The 21,010-nt window shown below is 34.8% G+C and overlaps 1 long non-coding RNA gene across 1 annotated transcript; it reads right to left on the bottom strand.

Annotated features, from left to right (window-relative positions):
- Nucleotides 1–792: 792 nt before the first annotated feature.
- On the bottom strand, nucleotides 793–20,810 carry LOC145669004 (uncharacterized). The gene is made up of 2 exons (XR_014128124.1): nucleotides 20,115–20,810; nucleotides 793–3,808 (listed from the first exon to the last, which is right to left on the bottom strand). It is a non-coding gene; the product is annotated as an uncharacterized LOC145669004 (long non-coding RNA).
- Nucleotides 20,811–21,010: the final 200 nt, after the last annotated feature.

Below are 21,010 nucleotides of genomic sequence, written 5' to 3'. Positions count from 1 at the left end.
AAAAAACAAAGAAGCAAAATATATTACACAATGAAACAGAATTTCTATTATTGAGCCCTGTGCCCAAAGCAAACAGAAACTGCCTATTTTTACAAAAATGAAAAATACAACTGAAACAATCGAACATCACGTCGTCCTTTTTAAACTTTCCAGACAGCTATAAACAATATTTTTCTTATTTGTATCTCTGTTTCTCTTTTTTCTTTCTTTACGCTTCTCACTCAGAAGTTACATAAATCTTCTATAATGGAACACCATAGTTTCAGCTACACGAAACATGCATCGTTTGTAGTTTACCATTCTTTTTATGGTTATTATTATTATATTAAGGAAGAATACGCCCACGCAAAACATTCTTTTATATGTTTCGTGCTTTTATATAATATATATATATATATATATATATATATATATATATATATATATATATATATATATATATATATATATATATATATATAAAAGACAAATTTCCGTATCGATGTTTTGAAGAAAAAAAAAGCAAACCCATTATTCAGAAATTTGTAAATAATTGCCCTTCTTATTAAATTTGTAAAAATATAAGTTTGTGAGACTCCAAACAATATAAAAAGAAGAAACCAAATACAACAGAAGTTGTACCAGACATTTGTCTACTATATACGCATAGTTATTTTTGAAAATATTTGTTTGTTGCAGGTTTACCATAGACCGTCACAACACCGATAATGTTCGGTTAAATGACTTGAGTGGATATGACGGAGGACTGCCTAGGACAGTGATCGCCAAACCGTCGATTGCGAGCTACTAGTAGGTCGCGGAGACGTTTTCGGTAGATCGTATTAACGCTCCGGTTGGCTAACCTTGCTTCCTCCACAGAGCTGACGTTAACGACAACTGATTGTTTTTCCCGCGCAACTGCAATTGTCACCCTCAAAGTTGATTGTGTACGCGTCAGGAAGAAGCGATCCCCCCCAGAAGAGGAAACTTTATTTTATACATAAATAAAGCCCATCCTAGAAATTGGAGCTCTTAAAACTAGCTTTAAGTAGGAGTATAACAATCCACCGCCCTCCCCCAGAAATCCATCCTGGATCCGCCCCTGGTACGCGTGGGGTTGTGCACGTTATGTTTCTCGTGTGTATATTAGATATTTGCTAACTTGCATAGTTTGATTTCATATTTACCAGAAATGTAAGCTTATAGGCAATAAACGAATGTAAGATTAAAAAAAAAAAAAAAAAAAAAGTTGGTAGCTATTTTTGGTTGGTAGCTCACAGTAGGATTTAAAAACGGTACGGTACATCAGATGCTTCAGAAGTTTGGCGACCACTGATCTAGGATATTAATTTCCACTAGCGGCGGACCATTTCTGCACAATGCAGGAAACTAGTATTTTATGTTTACAAGCGTCCAACCATTACAATAGCTATACTACAGTTAAAATGAGTAAGTGGATTTGAAAGACGAGAAGTGTAACATATTAATTTCCATCGGCAGTGTGTTTCTGCACAACCAGTGCGGAACCACAATAAGTGTTCTAACCCAAGCACGTGCGCTGTTTTTATGCGATATAGTTTCTTTTACTATCGTTTATATGCATACCCTTCGCCTCTGAAGCGCCTAGTCCCTACGAACTCACCCCTGCGAGTGCCCCCCTGCTACATTCCTGCCCTGATTCGTTAGACAGCATTTTGACTTTTAGTGGTCACCTATCACAATTTGGTTAGTGTTTTTAAGTTGTTTTATGGCATACGTCCGGACGCATAATTACATCCGTAAGGACGCACATCAATGTACTTGCACATTCCAATCTGTACTGATATAATAATAATATGTTTAAAAAAAAAAAAAAAGCTGTCTGAACCTAGAACTACTTGAAGTGAGCCTCGATTTTTTTTTCTTTTAACCAAAATCATTAATGACCTGGTTATAGAAGTTCAGGTTTTCAGTGGCGTTGAAAATAGATCTCTTTCAATAGAGATTAGTGCTGAACTTTTAAGTCTATCCTGGCTTAGGAAATTGACGTTTATAAGACATCTTAATATCATCATGTAATGTTTCTCTCTGGCTCACATACGTAGTTTGCCTCATCGTGCACATTGACGAGCTGCCAGGAAATAATAAAATGCATATATATTTTTTCTTCAAAAAATGCTTAACCTAATACTAGGGTGCAGAATCAGAATAGGTTTGCCAGTACATGATAAAATTACATATACCTTCCCTCTTCGACAACGTCAACATTTAGTACTTCAATAATTATATGGTCAAAACTACATCGTTTTCTGCATTTGTTCACTCAGGTTCTAGCAATCTCCAGCAGATCATAATGTTTACATCTCCTTGTTAACCACACCTAATAGCACTTGTAGAGTCATTAATATGCAATGCGCTTTTTTTAAATGAAAAATTATACAAATTACACACCAATCATAGTACCTAAATAGGTGTAAATTTGCAATAGGGATCTTTACATACGATCATTGCATATCAGTTCTTTTTTTTATTAAATTAGCTATATGTACCTTAAACATTCATTTCTTGTAGGTGCAGTGGCATTCCTAAGTACACATTCATTGCAGGCTCATGCGTTATGGTTATTAATACAGCGTTTGTACATACACCATAAAAATTATAGCCAATAAAACACTAATCAGCGTATGTTAGGTGACCACCAAAATCAAGAATGCTATCTAAACCATTCAGAACAGGAACGTAGCACGGGAGCCAACGCAGTAGCGAATCTATAGGGAGCAGGCACGGTGGATATACGCGTAAACGAGAATTGTAGGGAAAAAAAACTTTATTTGGAATAGAAACATATGTCTTAGGTGTCTTCATCCTGCAGAATGGATTACTTATGAAGGAGTAATTGCTTAATTTACCCTTTTTTTGTCCTGTATTCATCCGTAGCTACACATTTCATAGGTAAAATCGCACCATATTTCTACTGCTTACATACTTATCTATCAATATTATATTTCATAATCATTCTGTAAATTTTAAAAACATATGGACTCCTACTGTAAATTGTTAGCCGTTTATATATTCTCAATCTTCGCATGACCTTAAGACAGTGGTGATTTCAAGAGGTGACCCAAGACAAAGTCCCGCTCGCGGACTACCACTGCATTTCACCCCCAGTATATTTCAAGATCCCGGGATAGAGAAGGATTTGAAGTCACCACTATCTTAGGTCACGACTAGACGATAATCTGTCCAGCTTGGTGCTAATGAAATAGAGCATGAAGAATTATTCCATTCTTCCTCGAGTTGGGACAGTCAAGATTTATAATTGAAACAAAATCGAACCTTTGTACCATTACCACCACATTTTCTTTCATTACCAATTAAATATAACTACTTACGTATAACATGTGCAATTTTGTAAAATGGTAAAAAAAAACATGGCCACTGAAAAGACGGTAAATATTTTTTTTCCCATAGCTTATTGATCTGTGATGCAAGACGAAAAGAAATATTTCATTTTTAGGTTATTTTTTCTCTCTTAATATAAATAATGAGAACTCATTAGTTTGACTGGAAGATTTGAGAAGATTCTGTGCATTTCTTCCAAGAAACACACACATAATTAACAGCTATCCTACAGTTTATTTGTCCAAATTCGTGATAACTACTCCAATTTTTCCCGCGCCACAGAACTCAGCACTAACTACCACTCATTACAAGCCGTAAAACTCGCTTGCGTTTCACATGTAGATCACCATATTATATATATAAAGTCTTTTTGTCTTTCAAATGTGTGGTAGTGAAGCGCCACCTGCGTTCGACCTTGAGGGAAGGCCATTTAAAATGATGTGAAGACCTGCAAATAAAAGAAGAACGTTCTTTTATATTCGTTTATTTCTATTTTTTTTTCAGGCTCAAATAAAAAGAGAAAAATAAATCTATACATTTGAATTAATATCACGCAGAGTAGTTAGAATGTTGAATCATTTTCGAAAATAAGTTACACATGCATTTAAGGAGCTGACAATTCGTTTTAAATATGTGCCTTTTTACTCCTTTATTTAACTATCATTACATATATTTAATGTAGTGAAAATTACCCATAAAATCTCACACATTTTTTTTCAAGTGTGTAATTTCCTTTTTCTTCTTCTGTTTTTAGCTAGCACGAAACGAAAGCACTATTAATTTGCTGGCTGTGATGATTTTGTTTTAAAGTGTTACGAAATAAAAAATAAAAAATAATATGAAAGTTCTCTCGTTTTTCATTATTATGAAACTTGTAAATGTATAATTTTAAAAAGATATTGTCATGACCTCATAGTGGTCAGATTGACTAGTTTAGTTTCTTAAAAATAATTTATAAATAAATGACAGAATTTTGTCAACGAATTTTCAGAAGTTGGTATTTAGCATAATTTCAGGTTTCGCTTTAGAGGGGGGAGGGGCAAGACCCCCCTCGATACAGATCAGTAGTTTCACTTTTTCATTAACACATTGCTACACTATTCATTAAGATGTATATACAGGATGGTCACAAAGTCGCTTTCCCTAAAACACGTATTTCTTCACATATTGAGGAAAGCGAATTTGTGCTCACCCTATACATATATACACCGATACTTTAGATAAGATCAGTACGAATTTTTTACGCACAGGACTGCGGTGACTAATCTCATGAATTATGTACAGAGTATATATTCTGCGATACATGCTCATCATTCATGTGTTCGTTCTATCTATTTTGACTTTTCTAAAGCTTTTGATACTGTCAACCATAACATTTTGTTGTCTAAGCTAAGTAATTTTTAATTTTCTGCCCAATTCTTGGAGATTATTGATTCATTCTTAAAAAACTGGAAATGCTATGTAACATATAACCCGTTTAAATCAACCGAGTACATTGCTACATCAAGGAGTGCCCCAAGGTCCTAATTTGGGTCCATTGTTCTTCATAAATATTATATGTTAACGACTTCCCTTCTAACTTAAAAGATGTGCTGATTGTATAATGTATGCTAATGACAGAATAATAATCGAAATGTAAAGGATATGATCAATCACAAATAGATATCATTGCGCTGTTTGAGTGGAGTTTAAAAAATTTACTCCAACTTCATACAAAGAAGTGTTGTTATATGGTTCTTACTTAACGTAAAATAAAGTTTACTTCCAAATATTGTACAAATGGAGAATCAATGGAATACGTGCAATCTATTAAAGATCTAGGGATCATTATAGATAGCAACTTCACACTCAATGATCATGTGCAGCAGGGGTGTAGCCAGCAGTTTTATCTAGGAGGGGTTCGTCGCTTGTGAGGGAGGACCAGCTACAATGTAGAAATACAATATATATATATATATATATATATATATATATATATATATATATATATATATATATATATATATGTGTGTGTGTGTGTGTGTGTGTGTTACACCTAAAGATTTTGAGGCCAGAAGAAAACGGAAAACTTTGGTTTTCATTCTTAAAACTAAAAACATTATTTTTATTTTTACTTTTTTTATTTTTATTTTATTTATTTATTTATTTTTTTTTTAAGGAGCAGCATTATCTTCTGAGCTGCTTTTCCTGCTTTCTTTCTTAAAATAAGATATATTCGCCTTTTCCTGTACACACAAGATAAACAAACTTTTCGGCGTGGATTATTGCAAAGCCACTGTTGCGAAACAACAGAATTGATTCCATGTCAAAGGAACTTGATACATTTCTCTTTTAAAAGTAACTTCAGTGGTCACGTTTCCGTTCACAATGCAAATTCTCGTATTGACATAGATTGACAATTATCTTAAAAATAGGCCTATATAAAATAGTTCCATGCTTCATATTGGACATGATTCGCACAGGAGCACTAGATGAAGCAATTGTAGCAGATGTGGTAGCACACTGTGCATTTGTTCATTCCTTACACGGAAGAGGTATCATACTATTTCTCGATCGGTAAGGATCTGTTAATAATTTACCGTAAATTATTAATTATACGTAAACTTTGTTGTTTTTAAATGACCGAAGCGAGGTAATCTTACGATGATGTTTTAAAAGCTGGTTATTTGGAGGAGGGCAGTGAAATCATTTGGGGAGCCTGGCTCTAATGCCCCCCCCCCCCCCGTGGCTACACCCCTGATGTGCAGTATGCCGTTAGTACATCTTATAAACTATTAAGATTTATAATAAGAAATTCAATAGATCTTAATGTAGATGTCCCGAAATTGCTTTTCAATAAGATTGTCTGATCAAGATTGGCATATGAGTCAATTGAGTGATCGTCTGCCAACAAATCACATATTCTATTGAAAGAATAGAACAAGTTCAGTAAAGCTTTTTACGTTTTTTTTTTTTACTTTTAATATACTAGCGTTCAGTGGCGTATATACGATTTTGTTTCGGGGGGCTTTGCCTGAAAATGTGAAAATTCAGCAAGATATTTCATATACTTTACTATAGTAAGTAAGATTTCGGGGGGGGACTTAAGCACGGAAGCCCCCCCCTAAATACGCCACTGGTAGCGTTGATTAGCCGCTTTGCTAAGTTGAAATAAAAACTTGAAATGCACAACTCCTTATGGCATATATTTGGTAAAAACAACAGTAAAATTAAGTATTACTATTGTGGGCAGAATTTAAATTTAAACGGCATAGGAAGTGTTACTCTTCATCTCAGCGACTCCGAAAACTATAGATTCAACACTAATATTGGTCATTTTCGATTATTTTTATATATATCCCCTCCTCCTCCCCAAGTTGAAAGGCTGAATTTGAATTTAAATGGCATCGGAAGTGTCATTGTTCATCTCAGCGACTAGGGATGCGCACCAGACAAGATTTGAGGCTGTCTCGCCTCAAAAATGTGCTGTAAAAGCGATGTCTCGACTCAAAAAATATATATTTCTTTATTGGAAGAGCTGTGTCTCGAGTCGAATTTTGTGAGGAAAAGTCTGTCTCGACTCGTCTCGTGCGCATCCCTATCAGCGACTCCGGAAACTATGGATTCGACACTAATTTCGGACAATTTCCGTCATTTTTAAAAACCTCCCCCTCCCCTACATTTCAGTGTCAAAGTGAAATGATAACACTTCCAGGCCCGAACCTCATTTGTGTGGCAAATTTGATCGAGATCGGTCGGGTGGTTCAAGCGATGCGAAGTCAAGAACATAATGACTTTTATTTTTATACACATTTATAGAATATCTGCACTTCTGAATAATTTATTATAAAATGTTACTGGACGAGTTCGAATATAACGGTTTATTAGAAAGATCAGTTGGGCTGATCAAATATTTTATATAAACTGCTTGTTAATGATCTCAATAATAGTTTCTTACTTACGTAAATTGGGTATAATACCAAAAATATTAATTTAGGATTAAGTCCACTTTTAGTTTATCCAGAATCTAAAAAATGAGCATTTAAAGAATTCGCCTGAAGCAAGAATGTGTTCAACTAACAATAATCTTACATGTCAAAGGGGGATTTAGATTTCTAGGGATGGGTACGAGTCTAGCTAAAACTCGACTCGATTCGAGTTTCGAGTCGAGTCAAAGATAATTTTCTCGAGTCGAGTTCCGAACCGAGTCAGTTTTGAGGTCGAGTTTCGAGTCGAGTCGAGTTTAATAAAGGCTTGCTCGTTCAGCTCGTTTTAACTCGTTTTGAAATCATGGCCTAATTAGACTGGAAAGCGAAAGCCGTGAGAAGCGTAAGCAGTAATGTGGAATACTTTTGTGTTGCTCATAACAGGGTTGTATCTCGTCTCCTACTTTTAGTGCATCTTATGGGGTACTTTCAGTGTATCTCGTCTCGTCTCCATAACGAGACGACAATAGATTTTTATAACCAGCCTGAAATGTTGTGAGCACCAATATAAGTATACACTGTAGTTCTTACCATCAAGGCTGAGACCTGCACAGTCGAATTTTTGAGCCCAAGGAGAAGCCAAACAAGGGTAGTGATGTCAACTGACTTGGTTCAACTGAGCGAACAGCTCGAGCCGGCTCGGTTGTGATGAGCTATCGGCTCAGCTCAATTGAGCCCAAGGCTTGAGCCGCCTCGGTTGGGACAAGCCATCGAATAGAGCAGATGGCTTGAGTCGGCTCGGTTGGGATGAGCCACTGACTCGGCTCATGTGAACCATCGGCTCCAGCCAACTTCATTGAAACAAGTCCATCGGCTCGGTTCGACTCAGCTCAACTGAGCCCATTGCTCGAACTGGCTCCGTTGGGGTGAGCAATCACCTCGGTGTGTTTCGAGTGGAGTCGAGTTTCAAAGAAAACTCGCTCGAACTTGTTCGTGCCCATTCCTATGGATTTCAGTCTCCCGTTTGCCAAATATTTACAACTAGCTGAAATATCCGGCGTTGCACGGGAAAAATATTGTTTATGTACAATATTTGAAACCAAAGAACTGAGTAGAATGAATTATCCTTGTGATGTGGTGGGTTGCATAACTTACTCTTGCTCGCCATCAATGAAATGCATGTTCGAAAACCAATAAAGATACCCAACACGGGAATCATAACCAGTCAACATTGTGACGGCACTATCTTAATTGTAGAATCCACTTGAGGAAAGCAGAAGTGATACTTAAATACTCTAAGATGATCATTAAAAAAATTCAACAAAGCAAAAATTTCCGTTCTTTTTCTTTAGAAAGTCGGCTTTCTATAGGAAAAACGATAATCCCAAAAAAAGCCAGAATTTTTTGCATCTCTGCTGATCACTTGCTTCACCCTAACATTACATATCTTACGTAAATGCTTTATTTTATATATATATACGTTGTTGAAAGAAGAGGTAAAGCCTGGACCTCTCATGTGTACACCAGTGACTAATACAGTAATAAGATATAATTGAGAATAGAAATATTAAAGAAACAAAAATGTTTGCCAACTCAAATATAGTGAGGGTTTTTCTTTCTTTTTTATTCTTCTTTTTAAGTGGTGAATTAGGTGAATGCGTGGGTGTACATAAATTTCATGTTTTTTAACTTGATCAATTGAATAGGGTCGTAAGAGTTAGTACACAGTCGGATTTTCAATTGATTATTTCATGTCGATAAGATTTACAAAACGATCTTACTTGAAAAACCTCTGTCTAACTAACTAACTAACTCTATGGCCTATGGAACCCGAGGTTCAATGTCGCGTTCACAAAAGCTCTCTACTGACTTCTATCCTTAGCCAGCTCGATCCAGTTTCTACTTTGTATTCCTATTTCTGCGACATACATCTTAATAGTGTCCTCCTACCTGCACCTAGGTCTTCCTAATGGTCGTTTTCCGATTGGTCTTGCAGTTAAGACTTTGAAAGCGTTTCTACTTTCTTCCATTCTAGCTACATGACCTGCCCACCTAAGCCTCCTAGACTGATGATCCTAACAATGTTGGGTAAACCGTATAAATTATGTAGTTCCTCGTTATGAAGTTTCAGCCATTCCCCATACCCGTTTTTCTTGGGACCGAATATTCGTCTCAGAGCCTTGTTCTCAAATGAAGAGTCCAGCGCGGAAAAAGGGGAATGTCCACTTTTGGGCAAAATTTTAATTTTAATTCCAAGTTGTAGAGCACGCTGAGTAGTTTCATTTAATATATCAAAAAAAGGGGGAAAGGATTACAGTTAGCCTGCTATAGCCGGTTAAAAAATACTTGTAAAATGGAAACTTTGCAAATCTCCAAATATCGAAAGCTGACCAATTTCAAAAAATAAAGTACTACATAGGACATAGTGAAACTAGCTATTATCACGTATCGGAAACATAGACACAAATGAGGACGCTTTTAGAGGAATGAAAAAGAAGAATATTGCCCAAAATGTATGGACCATTGATGAATGGTGGTACATTGAGAATGCGATATAATGATGAACTAGAAGCAATAATGAAAGTACGCTTCATCCAAGTGAACGAATCAGATGGTTAGGTCTTAAGTGTCTTCATCCCGGCGAAATTAAAATACCGCTAATTTTACAGTAATTATGTGATATCTTCAAATACATAAAAGATAATCGAAATGTGGAACAAGAGCGCCCTAGACAATATTATTTTACATGAGAAACCGTTATCACGACTCACTTATCTGCTTTCGATTTCGAGCCATTTTGAAAATCGGCATTTATTTTCGCGTTTCTAAACAGCTGAAAACGGAAAGCCACTAGGTGACTTGTGATAACGGTACCTCACGCAAAATAATATTGTCTAGGGCGCTCTTGTTCCATATTTCAATTATCTTTTATCTATTTGAAGATATCACATAATTACTGTAAAATTAGCGGTATTTTAATTTCGCCGGGATGAAGACTTAAGGACATGTACAGCGAATGAATGATGCAGCAATGCCAAAGAGAATGTTAAGGGGAAAGTTATTTTACAAGAGACGAGTTGAAGGATCAAAGAAGAGATGAATATACGACATGATGGATCACCTAGACTGTATGAAAGTGAAAGGATGGAAACAATTCGCGTGTGATAAGTAGAAATGACGACTGCTCTAAGCCCGTAGCAACAGGAGGAAGGGGAAGGCAAGATAATGTTTTGAAGAGCTATTTTGAGTTTACCTTCACAGCGACTCCTCAGCAACGGGCCTGAGTTGCTCGAAACGAGGCCAAAATTTAACCCGAACTGTAGCGCCCAAAAGTAAGTACATATGTATTGTACTGTCACGTGGCTTAGGAATCTGAACAAAATTTAAGCCTGTACTTAGTATGGAATTTTTAAGTAGTAAGATTTTACTGTAACAGAAAAGTAAACTTTAAAAAACACTACAAACAAAGAAACCAAAAGCAAACTGCTAGTGCGAAATGACTGCTACTACTCGATACAAAAGTTCTTATCGTCATGACAAATACTGTATCATGGGATCTTTAAAAGTACAGTATTGAGCGTACTCCTCTATGAATATGAACGGTCATGAATATGAACTAAAGGTACACACGTACTCAAAATCAAAGTTTTGAGGAAGAAATTTTCGACTCAAATGGATGAACAGCGACAAGTACATAACGCTGAACTCCACAATATATACACGCCAATGGATATTGTATGATTCATTATTGAAAACGCCTAAGATGCGGAACGGACACGCAGTTACTGGTGGAAAATACGGAAACATAAATGACATTTTTTTTCCTTACCAGAACTTTCGATACTGCGACTACGACTCTCCCCGAATCCCACCTTACTTTCTCTGGAGGCTTCATATTAAGTTGAATTAGTATACACATATAAAGATTTGCGCGAATACAAAAAATTCGTATCTATAACGCATCCACGGATAATGAAATAATAAATACATAAAATATGTTTGTTCAATAACAATAGCGATTTCAAAAACAGTTTCTACAATAACAAATGTAAAAATATTTCCTTTGTAGTATCATGAATCCTGTAATATAATATGAATAAAATTCAAGTCAAACATTCAATACTATCTCTTCTCATTGTAAATCCCTTACGCTACATAAAATGTAGAAGTAAAATTAATGCAAACAGAAATATGAAATTAATGGACAAACGTACCTACTTAATACTTCAGATCCCCTCAGATGCAGATTTCTAACAAGAAAATTGTCACACTGGTAATATCATATCTATCAATTACTTTAAGAGTAAATCTGTTTCTTTATTTTTCTTTACGCATAAGACATGTGTCCTTGCTTAGAGAAAGCAAAGCTAAATTGGAGATAAAAGACCCTCAAGGAAGAAGATTAAATAAGCCGCCTCACACAAACAGCCATAAAACTAGATTACCACTTCATATGTAACTACATGTATATTATAAGGTTTTACGCAGAGAAAAAGTGAAAGTAATTAACGTAATTCTACTTTGTTCTGGTGGTTATTTGTTCCGAAAGAGTAATCACACTTTATTACAAGATATAAAGAATGAATACTGTTTTGAAGGACAATCACTAAGATTTTCGTCCTTTCAGGAGTTTCCGTATTTTTATCTGCCGTCCGCATAGGAACTAATGTCCGAAAAAAGCTATAATAATGCGGCCGGATACTTCTATATAACAGAATATTAGCCAACATCCTTGCCGCACTGGAATATCGCTTTTCGTGAGGTCAGCGACGTCAAGCAGTGGCGGATTGGTCAAAGGGCTCTTCGTATTCAACCAAACGGTGGTGCCATCGCAGCGTTCACCCAGCGTTCTGAGGACAATTGAGGAGCTATTTCAAAGAAAGAATAGAATTTCGGTGTAAAAGATGAGATTAACGGCGAGAGGAGCCCATGTGCTGTCTACATATCACTCAAAAGGTATGAGTGCCACACCCCAGTTGGTAGGTTTTGGTCCCCTAAGGCCTGTTACGCCACAAGTTTTGCTAAATCTGCTTTAGTTTTTACCATATAGAATAAGAATGTGCATTAGTATAGTCTGTTTCTTCAACTGAAGTGCAGTCCGTTTATAAAGGATACCGCCTTCTACGTATGGTGGCTCGTGCTTTAAATATCTCATCATACTTGGGAACTTGCGGAAAACACCCCCCCCCCCATAATGAAATGGCCAATCAGAACCCTCATTTCAAACAATTGACAGTCGTTTGTCAAGTGCACAAATCGAGTCTTCTCTTAAAGCCTGTGACAAGCATCTTGGCATTTCAGCTAAACGAATAAAACGCAAGCTCTAGCGCGACGTTGCCGAATGCTAAGGGGTGTGGCTATGGCTAAGCAGACAAACTATAGCGCGATCAGGTGGCAGCGGATAGACGTGGATGTGTACAAAATAAATGTGGCAATACCGCTAGCCTCTCATTTGCTAGCAGCATTTAAAGGGAACTTGGAGCGCCGCCTTCAAATGCCAAGATGTTTGTCACGCCGTTTAGTTGCCACAGTTCTAAACGCTGTCCTTTCATTTAGTGAATATATGTTATACTCAATTGTAGCAAAATATTGAGGTCCTAGAAGGCCATAGTATTGGGAATGGGAAGAAAGAACAGACACAGTGGGACTTAAGACATTGCAATAACTTATTTCACTCAATAAATACAATTAAAAATTTTGTTGACCGTGTAAAAGCTACCAAATCAAAGGAAATGAAGATCACGAACTTCTTTAAGTGACACAGATGATTACGGTCGTCACTCGTGTATTTGGGTTTGTGTATTTGGTATTGTACTTAAGTGTATTTTTCATGCTACGTGTGGCTTAATTTACATGAAAGTAAACTTTGTCTGTTTGCGCTATTGTATCATGTTCCCTTATAAGTAATGTCTGCTGCATATTGACTTTTTCGTATAGGTACTGTAGGTTCGCTTGATTTAATGTATAATAATGCTTTTTTTTTTTTTTTTTTTTATAATCTAACTTTTTTGGGTTCCCTTCTGAACTAAAGAGACTGCGCTGTGTGTATATAAATTCATTTAAGCGGTGTCGCATTGCTGCTTGCCAGGCCCGTAGCCAACCCAAAAATGTAGTGGGGGGGGGGTCGGCTGAAGTTAGAGGGGCCGATCCAACCATATTATCATGGGCGCCCTCAGGATACTTTCCAAAGGGGGGCAACACACACACACACACACACACACAATTGCTAGAATGAAACCCAACAAAACAAAACTTCATTGCTATCAGCACCACGTCAGCAAAAGAAACAACAAAGAGCGAAATTATCTTTTCAACTCAACTGACGGATACCATCATTCAAAATACTTAGCATTGCATGCAGCATCAGGCTGAATATAACTATTACTGAAAAAATATGAAACATCACATGGGAGAGAGAAGTAGATTAAAATCTTGGAGATGGATTTGACTAAATTTTGATACTCTAATCATTTAGTGAATGTTGATTTTAAAAGTATACTATTGTCACCAGAAAAGCCTATAAATGTTAACTTTTTTCGAAAATCCAGGGAGGGGCAATTGCCCCCTCTTGCCCCCCTTTGTGGGCGCCCATGCATATTATAGTTCATTTGCAAGCCTACCGTAAAATTTTAGGGGGCCAGCAAAGATTTATGGGGCGGCTCCCTAGACCCCCCTGGATACGGGCCTGCTGCTTGCTACACAAAATCATAGAAATGAAATGCAAACAAAAAAATTGACGTCACAAAATGCGATACATGTATGATTATAATTTGTCACCGAAGTGAGCTAGTACAACACCTGACATTTCCCTTTAGGCGTCTTTTTTGGTTTTTAATAGTACACAGTGGTGTATTTAAGGAGACGCTTAGTAAATGAAATATTTTGCAGAATTTTTACATTTCCAGGAATAAAGTTAGCCAAGCCCTCCCTCCCCCGAAAACAAAATCATAAATACGCCACTGATAGTACATATCAAACCATTATGCTACAATACTAGAGACTGGCAGTAGACAAAGGCAGCAAGTATGTACACTTCGACATTTTATAGCATTGTATCTCAATGGGCTTCCAAAGTCAAGGTCTCACCGCATGTTTCGAAAATAGCGAAGAAAACATGGGACTTTGGCAGTAATACAAAATACCCAATTTTTTGCCCCCCTGTTTTTCCAACTCTGGTAATTCAACACGTACTCGGTTTACAATTCTTAAGAAACGCAGAAGAAAATCTGGATCCGAATAATATTTGGTTATAATATGAGTTAAGATGTTAATACTTTTGTGAAATTAAATTATCGTGTTTTTGTCACGAAAATGAAGGTTTATTTCATTCATGGGTAGGGTGCGTATGTGTAATGCCAATTTTTTTTACTTGTTGACACCATTACTGAGTCAATAATTCATGAAAAACTTCATATGGACACACTCAAATCATCTATCATCTTAGATAATCTACAGAATAGAAAGGTTAATACATTTTCTTTTTCCTAATATTGTGATTACCCTTGTGATTGTTATACAAAATTGTTTATTTTTATATTTTTCATCTCTTTGTACAAATACTAAAATAAACAGATATATATATAAGTTCCTTTCTTCAGTACCGTTGACGGATCTTACAAGGTACAAACACGTGAATAGTGTTCAGCTTGTTTGTAGATCAACGTATCTTGAATAAATGGATATATGAGCTCTACAGTTCAACCTAAGATTTGTACTACGCGTGTTGCTACCAACAATTATTTACCCGAAATCATTTGTCTTGTATGGGTTTTAAGATTTACGCTTTTTGAGGTGAACTTTCGCTTTCATTCAAATAGTTACCAGTACTGCTTCATTACTATTTGTCGTAGCATCATGGTTCATATATATATATATATATATATATATATATATATATATATATATATATATATATATATATATATATATATATATATATATATATTAGAATGGAGCATCCTTTCCAACGGTACCGCTTGCTTGTCCGTATTACATACCGGAAACGGAAAAATAGGGGAAACCGGAAATTTTAAAAAAATCAAAATTTTTGCGCCCCTCTGGCCCGGGCCTGGGTTTACGTAGAAATCTGAAACTCTCTTGAAAAATATATAGTTTTGCAAAAGGTCGGAAAAAATTTTGAAAGTCTGAAGGTGATCCATTCTAAAAATATATTCTAAAAATTTAGTGCGTCATTACTATTTGGCCTAGGGTCATAGCTCGAACGCCATGTTCTTCAGTATAACGCACCCTTTCCAACGGTACCACTCACATGTCTGTATCATAAACCTGAACTGGGAAAGTCGGGAAAAACCGGAAACTTTTCTGAAAGAATCTCCCCCTCCAAATAGTTGCGCCCCTCGGGCCCAGGCCCGGGTTCACGTAGGGATCTCACAAAAAATGAGAAATACATAAAGGTGCACACAATCCGTATGCAAAATTTCAATCTGATATCTTGAAAACAAAGGGTGTGATTTTTTTTTTTTTTAATTTGTCTTAAGGAGAAAAAAATGTCACGCCCCTCCGCTCACATTTGGCGCCGCCAAGTTGACCATCCGGTTCCAAAACGCATCTGGAGTGTTCTTTGGTCCATCCTTGACTTGACCAATACAAAAAAAAAAAAGACTTAAATGCCTGTTATAAGACCTAAATAAGCGGTCAAAGACAACACTAAGCGATGGTAACAAAAGTTACCATAAATCTTTAAAGGGGTAATGTTGTGTACTATTTTGGCATTTTAAATTATCTTACGAATATGTTCTAGTATTTTATTTATTTATTTATTTTTAATTTTAAATTGTAGACTCATTTAATGCATACTTTTACAATCACCTCTCACTAGAATTTTACGACATCCAATGAAACAGCTCAAGTATTAAACTGTTTTTCAACAAAAAGGAGTCCATTAGTATACAATATTTTTAAAGTTTTTTTTTCTTTTTTTTAAGGGGAAACCCAGTGGTGAATCTAGAAGGTGAAAACTGGGGCGACAGCAGTAACCTAAACTATGATAGGTGTATCATGAGTTTACGCAAATCATTTTAATTTGAAATCTGTTTATGCATTTCGTTAACAAAAATTAGGAATAAAAAATGAATTTATCATTCCTTTCACCAGTCACAGTTAAGACATGAAAGTATGAATTAGCAATTAATAAATTGTAGGCATTTACAGGCATGTTAGCTAAACGGATTAACATTCAAATTAGAAATTGTCCATGAAAATCATTCAATGTTGCATATAAATATACAAGTCATCACTAGTAATGTTATCCTAGAAGTATCAAAAAAAAAAAAGGGGGGGGACGCTAACTATAAACTTTCAAAAATGTACAAATAACAGCTTCAACTATTTTTGTCATTCAAAATACTGGGGCGGAGGCAGATCTCGGACTAGAGCTTACTGGAGAAACCTAGTAAACAATGGCCACTTTTGAGAAGATATATCGGTTAAAAGAAAAATAAATAAATAAACTTTTATCACCCCAAGCTTAGGAAACAAAGACATTGAGGAAGTGTTTTTACCAATGAGACTTCCCTCAAAAGCCGCCAGTAAAATGGAGTATACTTTTTTTTTTTAAATTTGCTAAATTGTTTTTGTCAGCTTACGACGACAGAAATTTTCAGTATTATGAAGAGGTATTCTGATCGATCAATTGAAGTTTAACATAAATCTTCAAAAAGCCGAAATTTCTCGTGATAGTTGTACTGTTTTCAAAGTGGAGATCAACTCTGGTTTTGTGTACGTGGAAAACTGTCAAGTATCTCCAACCAACAACTGAACTTGTGACGACTACCCATATTAACTACTGGACTATACGAATGGGCACGAGTAGATATTATTTTTATAACACAAATTGTAAAAAATTTTGAAAATATGGATATTTTACAATATATAACAGCTTCTATAACTACGTAATTGTGAAGAAAAATTTATATAAACATTAAATCTTTTATCTTGTAATTTTCATTAATAATTAATTCGTCAAATGTACACTCATAAGAATGAGCACTTCCATTCAACAATAATACATATACAAAAATTAATTTTCTAACAAATTTTTAAATTTAATTTCTTTATTCAAGATTCAACCAACACTCAATAAGGTTGTATTGTATTGAGAAATTTTCACACACTGTGAAATCTGCACGAATTCGGTTTTCAGAAGAATTTCCTGTGTTATTTTAATCTATGTTTATTATTATTATTATTATTATTATTATTATTATTATTATTATTATTATTATTATTCGTACACCAATTAACATTTGTAATTCATTTTATATTTCTCTACTCATTTCAACTATATATTTCTCTACTAATGCTTATTTTATTTCTAAAACATTAAAAAAAAGATTAGGAACCAGAGGATAATAATAATAAATACTAATTATTTTTAACACAGTTTTCCAATAAATAATTCATTATAATCCATACGTAACTTATTATCGTACAGGGCCACACTATACGGAAAATGCAAAAGGAAATCTAATGAAACTTGTGATTAAAAAAAAGAAAGAAAGAAAGAAAATATGAAATTCATCATTCGACACACCATGACGTAATGTCATTTCTGATGTTTTTTATTGGTATCACGGCCGTCAATCCCACCGGGAACGTGTCCTCCCAATATTTGTAAAATGGTTTTCGCTTCCCCCCAATATTTCACTTTATTTTATTTACTGTAGGCGTTTTTAACATACACTTGATTCATTTAAGTTTAATTAAGAATATAAAACAAGGTTGAATTTTATTGTATAAATAAACAAACTGTAAAATATGTGTATTTTTAATACCATATTTTCAACAAAAAACTAATCAGGTTAAAATAAAACACAAACATTTTTAAGTTTTTGTTTCTTTTATAAGTAAAAAAAAATGCCTTAAAATGCAATGTACATTCTTTTTTTAATTTTCCGGAGAAGGACCCCCAGAATTCAAGCTTTCCTGGAGGCATTCCATGCCTCCAGTCCAATAACTCCTACATAACGAGCTTCATTGTTCATTACTATGATTAATATTATCGTAGTCTGTCCAGCCCCCAAAGTTTATGGTGTTGCTAACGTCAATGATTGATATTATCGAAACTATCAAATGTTACGAAATGTCAATTTCACAAAATAACTTTAAAAATAAAAAAACTTGGCAAAGATCTTAATTTGTTCTCACACGATTATAAATTGTCACCACCTCAAATATAACTGTTACTTCAAACTTATAAGCCAAATGCAGGGGCGGCGATTAGGGAGGAAAGAGGGGCAGTTGCCCCGTACTTTTTTTTTTTTTTTTTTTTTTGAAGTGACTTCTTAATGTATATAGTTTCATTTGGAAATGTAAAGTTTTTGTATGTATTACTGGTTCATTAAAAAATGGTGCCATGTAATATTTGTCATTGCGTGAGTACGTATTGGTTATTTGTCTTCTCGTGGAGTTAAGCAAGCAACAGGAATTGTGTTTTAGTTACAACTCAAAGCAATTAATATCGTAATTATGTATTTCTTTAAATGTCGTAGGATTTGCTTGTAGTATTTATTGTCTTTCATTTTCTGAGTAATAACATATATTTAACAGCATGTGTGAAATTAAAAATATAACTTGTTCATTAATCCCCAATTTCAATATAATTCCTACATAACAAGCTTCATTGTTCATATTACTATGATTAATATTATCGTTTCTATTTATTTGTTTTTCAAATATGTTATTAAATAATCTGAACACACAATTTTAAGCTGTTCACGAGCAAGTAATCAAATCTCTTACACTTTCGTTGTTTAAGAGTGCAAAGAGCTTTCGCCAATTTACTTAGCAAAATATGAAATACGTTATACGTTATTTTAACTGGAAAACATAGTACCCTATTAGTTATACAACCTTTCGTCAAACAAACAGAAACAACCAGGATGTATTGATATACAAATATTCAGATCATGTCTTGCTGATTCCCCACTTTTAACGCCCAATCGCCAACACTGGCTAAATGTAATTTATTTTCTATTCTGGTATTCTTTTAAAATGGGTTTTGGGTAGCAACAAATAATGTAGACGACCTTATTTACATTTTTTTTTTCAATTCTCAACAACAGAGAAAGAAAAGAAAGGACAGGGAAAAAGAAAAGAAACTGGAAAACAAAACTCTGATAAATCATGATTATTTAAAAATCATGACTATTTTATTGAAAACCAAACGCATGAATAAATCAACAGTAAAAGCATTCAATAATAGTTTTTTTTTTTTTACCTCAGTAATAATAATAATAATGTTCTATTATATATATATATATATATATTTAATATGTGTGTGTGTATCTTCAAAAGAGGTCATAAATAGATACCTTGTCATAACAAGAAGCATTTTCATGACTGTGTATACATAGTGTTGTAATCTAGCTTTAAACATTATCATCTCTTACCTTTGCTAGTGGGCGGGGCTACCCATATTATTATTATTATTATTATTATTATTATTATTATTATTATTATTATTATTATTATTATTATTATTATTATTATTATTATTGTCTTGTATCAATAACATGCAATATACCATTTAATGTCATAGAATTTTAAATTAATTCTGAATTAATAATTTGCTATCGTTATTTATTGCTTTTATTATTATGATTTTTTTAAATGTATAAGTACGAAAACTATTTTACGTTAGAGCGAAAAATCAATACCGTAGCTCACTGCTGTCTTAATGATACGCTTGATAATTTTTCATCAAGTTGAAAATGAATATCTGTCATAACGAAATGTTATCATTCTCTGTTATTATATGACTATATAATTGTTATCTTTTCACATACAACCTATACACTGAAGGTTGGATAATTGTAAAGGATGCCTCACCTGTCATCACGTTTCTGTTGCACTTCCTGCTCGAAACCCGTTCCGCTGGTGAGACGCAATTCGGTCCCTCCAAAGTGCATTGTCGAAGTGCATTGCACCCTCAACTGCTCCTCCAATTATGTGTCAGTGCACTGCAGGCCTCCGCTGCAGCTCGCCTTCCCCGAATGACCCACGTGGGCACTGAACACTGTCCTCAATCGCTTCTTATTGGATGACACTGGACACCTGTGTATTTAGCTCCTTGACTGGCCCTTTAAAAATGCATCTTCACCACGTCCACCTGCAGCTTGCAACCATCTCGGCTACTACAGCGCTCATACTACGCACTACGGATGGATGGGGATTGGAAGTTGTTTCTCTCATTGGTAGATGGCGTTAGTTGTGGAGCGCGCGGAAGGAACGTCATCGTTATCACTTCTGCACTCGATTTTTTCCATCGCAGTGTTGCCTCCATCAGCGTAAACGTCTAGTGGAAGGGAAATCTTCACCGGTTATTGATAAACAAAAGAAAGTGAAATTTAAAGGGAGTCTCTCTCCCTCTGTGTGTGTGTGTGTGTTGTGTGTATAGGACAATAACAACTTTCATATGTCGCCGTAGTTTTAAGGTGTACCCAGATTCTTTTATGTGGTTATTTTTTTCTTAAAAAGAAGGAAAAGTATAAACGGGTCAGATACAATTAAAGAAACCAATGTAGTTTTGAGGGAGAATTTTCGTTACCCACTACTAGGGTTTCTGGTATTGAGAAAAAGATATGGAAAGATGTTCGAGCTTGGTAAATCAACTGTATTATTATTATTATTATTATTATTATTATTATTATTATTATTATTATTATTATTATTATTATTATTATTATTATTATTATTATTATTATTATTATATGTCCCTGTCAGGA

The sequence above is a fragment of the Thermobia domestica genome, chromosome 13 (genome assembly GCF_964235325.1).
Source record: "Thermobia domestica chromosome 13, izTheDome1.hap1.1, whole genome shotgun sequence".
NCBI lineage: Eukaryota > Metazoa > Arthropoda > Insecta > Zygentoma > Lepismatidae > Thermobia > Thermobia domestica.
The sequence above is the reverse complement of the archived record's forward strand: the minus strand, read 5'-3'. Positions and strand labels throughout refer to the sequence as shown.